Raw genomic sequence first — 7,746 nt, 5'->3', positions numbered from 1 at the left:
AGCTACTAGATGGTTCGATTGGTCTTTCGCCCCTATACCCGGATCGGACGATCGATTTGCACGTCAGAATCGCTTCGGACCTCCACCAGAGTTTCCTCTGGCCTCGTCCTGCCCGGGCATAGTTCACCATCTTTCGGGTGCCAACGTGTGCGCTCTCGCTCCGCCCCGGCGACGTGTGAGCGCCTGGGACGGGCCGTTGCTGCGCCCTTTATCGGACCCCTGTGCGGTCCGGGATCGCAACGCAGCCCGCTAGGGGCCTTCACGTTTCATTGCGCCATTGGGTTTCGGGAGACCCATTGACTCGCGCACATGTTAGACTCCTTGGTCCGTGTTTCAAGACGGGTCGGGTGGGTTACCGACCTACTCGCCGCAAACCACGATAGCGCCTCCGCGGGAGAATAGCCCCGCTCGCAGAGGCTTCTCGCCGGCCAACCCGCCGCCGCGGGACCAACCCGGACAGCAGGAGACGACAAGCTTGCCCAGCGGGTTCTCCGCTCCGTTTCCGGAGGGCGTCATCGTTCGGGCCTCCCGACAACCGGGAGAAGCCCATGGGGCCTGGACGGGGTGACGAACTTTTCGTGCACGGCGTGGTATAACTCCCGCGTGCCGTCTCCGAAGAGACGGGCAGGTCACCTCCACTGCCGGACTCAAAGTCGTGCTTGTTCCCTTTGACCCGCGTCCGTCGCGGCGTCCTACCGGCGGTGGGAAGTGCGCACCCCGGAGACCGCGTCTGCGTGCCAGCAGCCGGAACAGTCCCCCGAAGGGGACCGTTTACCTGACGCCGCCGGCTCCGCGATCGTCCGGAGACTGAATCCCACCGCTTTCGAGCTTCGAGGGCCCACCCGTTTTACTCTAAGCGGTTTCACGTACTCTTGAACTCTCTCTTCAAAGTTCTTTCAACTTTCCCTCACGGTACTTGTGAACTATCGGTCTCTCGGTCGTATTTAGCCTTAGATGGAGTTTACCACCCACTTAGGGCTGCACTCTCAAGCAACCCGACTCACGGGAGGCTCCATCCCGGGCGCGCAACGGCGGAGACGGGCCTGGCACCCACTCTGGGACAAGCCCCTGTCAGGGGGACTTGCACCGTCGCAAACACCCGAGAACGTCGCCTCCCATACACCACATTTCCCGACCGCCTGCAAGGACGGGGATTCGGTGCTGGGCTCGGTCCCGTTTCGCTCGCAGCTACTCGGGGAATCCCTGTTGGTTTCTTTTCCTCCGCTTAGTGATATGCTTAAATTCAGCGGTTGTCTCGCCTGATCTGAGGTCGACAGCGGATACATTCGCTTCCATCAACTTCCTGCACGACCGCGTGCGCTCGCCCTACCAAGTGCGCCCGCAACCCTGTACAGGGCCACTTCTTCACAAGGCTGGCAATCGGCTTCCCCGCTGCACGCGTGCGGCGCACAACCGGTGTGACGTGGAAGTGACGGGACACGTTCGTAAACCCATCGCGAACCGAGTACGACGCCCTACCAAGTGCGCCCGCAACCCTGTACAGGGTCACATCTTCACAAGGCTGGCAAGCGGCATTCCGCTGCGCGCGTGCGTCGTCCGAGCAGTTGCGTGATAAACGACCGTGTCGAAAGCCCAAACACCGCCGAGGCCAGTCGCCGCCGCCGCAAGGGCAGCCACGCAGCCTGGCGAGAGGCATCGTCTCGTGTAGCGTCGCCCCCGCCCCAACTGGAGTGGCCCAGTTTTTTGAACGGGACGGGAACTGCGAAGCACTTAGACCGACGGCGGACTACGACGAGAACGCCTTAAGCTTCGCCAACGTTTCGCCAACTCGTGCGGGAGACTTTTTCCGCTTCGCGGCAAGTCGTCGCGCCGTGCTCTCCGCATCAACCGCGTACGCAGCGAACCGCAAACGTCGGGCGCAGCCTCCTCACCTCCCTGCGCTTTGCGCGCGAACGTTCCCCAAAGCCTGGAGGAGGCACGGCCCCGCAGCGTGTTCGAGCGCCCGGTCTACGGGACACCCTGCTTACTTCGAGGGCAACAAGCGCAACGCAAGGCTGCGATCTCGCGCACTTTGCGCACGGCTGGAGAAGCTTTGCTGGCCGGCTTTCGCTCCTCGTGTTTACCGTGCGTTAAAGTTGCGCGTCCGTGGCTCTCGCAGCTCTTGCGCGCCCGGTCGCAGAGAGGAGTACGCAACCTCGACCGCACTTTCCCTGCAGGCTTCCTTCCGACTCGAAGTCCTGCGGCGGTCTCAACGAGGTGCCACATCCTCAATGCAGTCGGTCGCCCCCGTTTCGGTTGGGCTCTGGCACGACGGTCGCCACCGTCTCGCCCTTGAGTGGCCGCTGTTGGCGCTCGCTGTGAGGTGTTCAGCGTGCTGTCCGTGTTGCCGACGCGGTCAAAACGAGTCGACGGCTCACGTTCCCTTGTGCGCCGAAGGCTCTCTTGATATGTGATCCGACCCTCAGACAGACGAAGCCAAGGGAAGACCCAAGGCCGCAATGTGCGTTCAAAGAATCAGTGCTCAGTGTGTCCTGCAATTCACACCAAGTCTCGCAGCTGGCTGCGTTCTTCATCGACCCGAGAACCGAGTGATCCACCGCTTAGAGTCGTGAAAAAGTGTTTGTTCAATTCCGTACAGTCAAAACCAAACGTTTCTGGCACTCGGCCAAACAGTGGCCAAGAAGGGCGCTTTTCAGCGCACGCTTGGACTCCAAAACTCTGCCGCGCCTTTTTCGGCTGCCGCAAATCGAGCAAACGGTGTGTTTCGGACGGCGTTTCGCTTCCGCTACTTGCGAGTGCTTTCGTGGTCCACCCCTCTATAAATACTCGGGAGGCGTCGAAGCCGGTTCTCCAAGCCGGACCCGTAGGTATCGTTGTGTGCTCGCTCTCATTGGCCCGCCTAACCAGAAAATGCCTGCGGTACACCCATTTGGATAAGAGTGCACGCAGATGCGGGCCTCGACGGCTACACATTTCCTCGGGCGGCCGCCTCCCGGCCTCCGTGGAGCGCGGGATGCACGGTCCCATCGACAAGCCTCTCCCGTTTTTACCGTGGCGTCGCGGTTCACCACGGCGGGCGGGTCGGTCTCCTCCGCATAAAAAGGGGGACCCCCGCTTTTTGTTCCACGAAATCGCACAAGCTTTTTTCGCATCCACGGTTTGCCACCGCACACCAAAATGCCGATCCGGCTGCCTACTTTAGCCAACAGGTGGAGCCAGGCGCGCCGTACTTGCGCGGCACTTCCCACGTCCACCGAAGTCGGTGCCAAGGACCACTTTCGGCGCCGGAGCCGCGTACGAGCCTACTCGAGGCGGAAGAACGAAGCCAGCAAGGGCTGGCCGCAAGTGCGTTCAATTGTCGGGACGTCCAAGTCCCTCGTTCTTCCGTGCTTCCTCTTTCGGCAAGTCGTTGCGGCACCTTCCCAAAGCGCGCAGACCCGCTAATCGCGACGAGCGCGACGTGGCCGTGCCGCCTTTCCCTCGGCAGCAAGCAAAACGCCTGGCAACGTCGACGCTCCCCTAACCGCGATCTCGCACCGTGTTTCGTGTGGCGAATTCAAAAGCCGGCCGGCGCTGCTGCAACCATTACGGTCGGTACGCATACGCCGCGGAGGGCGGGACGGTCATCGGAGCGTGCGGTTCCTCCATCGAGTACTGCGCACCTCGGCCGTCGCATCGCCGTGCCATGACCGGCCGCGCGTCAACGCGAACCGGTGCCAGCGAGATCCCTCGCCTGCAAGAACCGACCGGCAGCCTCCGTCACCCGAGGACGCGGAGGCGCTTGCCGCGGACGGCGGGACGGTATGCACTGGTGCACAGCGGACCCGTCACATCGCCAGTTCCTTGACCGACCGCCGACGCTTGTGCCGTTCCTCTCGTACTTGGCAGTCGCCGCGCGATTGTCGGGTCTCGTTCTTGCACGCTCGAACGGTCGGGAGGGCACTCGGCTGGCGTTTCGGGAACGCGCAGCCTCGCCTTCTACCGACGTAACCACGACTCGCCGTTCGCGCTCCGCCGCTCCTGTTTACAGTACTAGGCGGTCCCGCAGCGGTCGGGTCGCGCATTTCGAGCGCTTCGAGCCACGGTGCAGTGGCGGGTCGAAAGCCGACCTATGAGTGCGTTGCGCCGTTTGTACCCGCGTCCGCCACCTGGCGACCGTCCAAGGTCGCGGTGTTGGCGTCCGCTGGGCGCAACAATTTGTCACGGGGTGCCGCTCCACATTCAGGCAGCCCCGTGGGGAAAAGCCGACCCCGCGTCCAAACGGGGTCAGCGGCAGAAAGTGTCGGGCGCAGACGCAGCTGAGGCGCTCACCCTTCACAATCCGTTAATGATCCTTCCGCAGGTTCACCTACGGAAACCTTGTTACGACTTTTACTTCCTCTAAATGATCAAGTTTGGTCATCTTTCCAACAGACCGGCGCAACCGAAAGGCCGCGCCGGACATCGGTCCGAAGACCTCACTAAATCATTCAATCGGTAGTAGCGACGGGCGGTGTGTACAAAGGGCAGGGACGTAATCAACGCGAGCTTATGACTCGCGCTTACTGGGAATTCCTCGTTCAAGGGGAACAATTGCAAGCCCCTATCCCAATCACGAAAGAAGTTCCACGGGTTACCCAGTCTTTTCAGACAGGGATAAAGACACGCTGCTTCCTTCAGTGTAGCGCGCGTGCGGCCCCGGACATCTAAGGGCATCACAGACCTGTTATTGCTCTGTTTCGTGCGGCTAGGAGCCGCTTGTCCCTCTAAGAAGGTTGTAAGGTGCTGGGAACCCCGCACCTATTTAATAGGCTAGAGTCTCGTTCGTTATCGGAATTAACCAGACAAATCGCTCCACCAACTAAGAACGGCCATGCACCACCATCCACCGAATCAAGAAAGAGCTCTCAATCTGTCAATCCTCCCAGTGTCCGGGCCGGGTAAGTTTTCCCGTGTTGAGTCAAATTAAGCCGCAGGCTCCACTCCTGGTGGTGCCCTTCCGTCAATTCCTTTAAGTTTCAGCTTTGCAACCATACTTCCCCCGGAACCCAAATACTTTGGTTTCCCGGAAGCTGCCCGCCGAGTCATTTGAGTAACTCAGGCGGATCGCTGGTTGGCATCGTTTATGGTCAGAACTAGGGCGGTATCTGATCGCCTTCGAACCTCTGACTTTCGTTCTTGATCAATGAAAACATTCTTGGCAAATGCTTTCGCAGTAGTTCGTCTTGCGACGGTCCAAGAATTTCACCTCTAGCGCCGCAATACGAATGCCCCCGTCCGTCCCTCTTAATCATTACCTCGTATTCCAAAAACCAACAGAACAGAAACGAGGTCTTGTTCTATTATTCCATGCAAGTTTATTCAGGCGACTCGCCTGCGTTGAGCACTCTAATTTTTTCAAAGTAAAAGCACCGGCCATCTCGAGGCACACAATGAAGTGCACCAAGAAAGAACCGGCATGATGTTCAGTCCGAGCCGTCGCATCGGGTAGATGCACTACTCGTCTGGAACTGAGATCCAACTACGAGCTTTTTAACCGCAGCAGCTTTAGTATACGCTATTGGAGCTGGAATTACCGCGGCTGCTGGCACCAGACTTGCCCTCCAATTGATCCTCGTTAAAGGATTTAGAGTGTACTCATTTCAATTACGGGGCCTCAAAAGAGTCCCGTATTGTTATTTTTCGTCACTACCTCCCCGTGCCGGGAGTGGGTAATTTGCGCGCCTGCTGCCTTCCTTGGATGTGGTAGCCGTTTCTCAGGCTCCCTCTCCGGAATCGAACCCTGATTCTCCGTTACCCGTAACAACCATGGTAAGCAAGTAACCTACCATCGAAAGTTGATAAGGCAGACACTTGAAAGAAACGTCGCCGGCTCGTGGCCATGCGATCAGCACAAAGTTATCCAGAGTCACCACACAATACGGGCCGAAACCCGATCGATCTTGGTCTAATAAAAGCACCCGTTACCCAAAGGGCTCCAGGCTCACTGCATGTATTAGCTCTAGAATTGCCACAGTTATCCAAGTAGGAAGAAACGATCTAAGGAACCATAACTGATTTAATGAGCCATTCGCGGTTTCGCCTTATTTCGGCATGTACTTAGACATGCATGGCTTAATCTTTGAGACAAGCATATGATTACTGGCAGGATCAACCAGGTAATCGTTCGACTGCGCGTCCGTCCTCGCCCTCGGCGGGCCGGACGCAGTCTGTGTGCGGCGGAGGCCACCTTCAGGCGCCCCAACACGCTTATTTTGCACTCCGAGATGACGGCGTTCGAGCTCGCTACGGCACAACCTTCCCGAAAGACGAGTGGGAGCCGTGCGGCAAGAAGCACGTTCATGCTCGCTCTTTTTCGTTGCATCGACTCGGTCGCGCCGTGCGGGTTGCCCAAGCCCGCTGCACTGTCGGTGGACCGGCCGGAACTAGCAACGGAGCCGAGACTGCAAAGCCGCCAGACGACGGGTCACGCCCGCGTCTTCGGCGCTTTCGCATCTGAATCGCCCGAGGACGACACGGAACACACCTCGATATCGTGGTAAAACGGCACCGTCCGACAACCAGCCCCTAACGCATCAAGCGGATGAGGCTGCAGACGACTGCCGTGGATTCCCCTGGAGCAGACCCGAGGACACGCTTGACGAGGCCGAAGCCCGCCGCATATCAGACACCCGGTCGCTTTCGCGTACGCCGCTCACGAGAACCCCCACATAATAGCAGCGATAAGTACCCAGACCTCCTTGGGCCCTAATACGAGCGTACTCGAGAAAATTTCACCGCGGGTGTGCCCCGAAACGTGTGGCATGTTGAGCGTGCCACAAGTCTACGTCGCTCTCAAACCCGCCGAGGTCGTAGAATTTGCGACCCTACTCACGAAATTCCCACCGAGGATACGGCCGCAAACGTACCGCACCTTGGGTAGGCCACGAGTTTGTGCAACACTACGCTGACGGCACAGCACCGAGGTCGTGCGCGCACGCACGGGAAAATTCCGCCGCGGTTTCTGCCGAAAACGTGAGGCACCACGACTCTCCGCAAGTTCGCGTCGACTGCGAAAGACCGAAGTCGTGAACGACGTGTCCGCTACTCGCCGCCGACACGCTGGACACCAAACGTACAACGACTCGACGGCGTCGTAGAGGCCCACGACGCGGTTTTCCTTAACGACGTCTCGGCGTGGCACCGACAGGTTAGAACGGCCGACCAACGTTCCCTGTCCGCCGTTCGGCTCAGTCGAAGGGCTCGGCGACTTCGGCAACGCTGCGAAGCCGCACGGTGACGCACGCCATGTCCCCATTTTTTTTTTTCTTTCTGCGTCTGCCGGGGTGCCCCTATAATAGCAGCGATAAGCACCCAGACCGCCGTGGGTCGCTCGCCCCGGCTGACGTGGTTTTTCGTACTCCTGCGGCGGTCGCCGTCAAGCACGTCCAAATACGCTACTTTCGTGGGCGCATTCACGCTCTTTCGCTTCGCCGGAGTGCCAGCACTCACTCTGCCAAAAACGGCGAACATCCGAGCGGGCGGTTCCCACTTTTGCGTCGGCGTCGCAAACCCCGCCCCGGCAGACGAGGTTTGCCGTACTCGTGCGACGGTGGCCGGCGGGCACGTCGAAAGACGCCGATATCGTGCGCGAATTGGCGCACCTTGGCTTCACCGGAGTGCCGCCACTGACTCCTCCAAAAACGGCGAAGATCCGAGCGGCGCTTCCCACTTTCGCATCGGCGTCCCGAACTCCGCCCCGGCTGACGCGGTTTACCGTACTCGTGCGACGGTCGCCGGCGAGCACGTGGAAAGACGCCGATATCG

General features: G+C 59.6%; 2 non-coding genes across 2 annotated transcripts; both read right to left on the bottom strand.

The window, feature by feature from the left end:
- Positions 1-2,416: 2,416 nt before the first annotated feature.
- On the bottom strand, positions 2,417-2,569 carry LOC142793823 (5.8S ribosomal RNA). The gene has a single exon (XR_012891849.1). It is a non-coding gene; the product is annotated as a 5.8S ribosomal RNA (ribosomal RNA).
- Positions 2,570-4,286: 1,717 nt separating this feature from the next.
- On the bottom strand, positions 4,287-6,101 carry LOC142793810 (small subunit ribosomal RNA). The gene has a single exon (XR_012891838.1). It is a non-coding gene; the product is annotated as a small subunit ribosomal RNA (ribosomal RNA).
- Between the last annotated feature and the right edge of the window lie 1,645 nt (positions 6,102-7,746).

This window comes from Rhipicephalus microplus, unplaced genomic scaffold, assembly GCF_043290135.1.
Source record: "Rhipicephalus microplus isolate Deutch F79 unplaced genomic scaffold, USDA_Rmic scaffold_337, whole genome shotgun sequence".
Taxonomy (NCBI): Eukaryota; Metazoa; Arthropoda; class Arachnida; order Ixodida; family Ixodidae; genus Rhipicephalus; species Rhipicephalus microplus.
The sequence above is the reverse complement of the archived record's forward strand: the minus strand, read 5'-3'. Positions and strand labels throughout refer to the sequence as shown.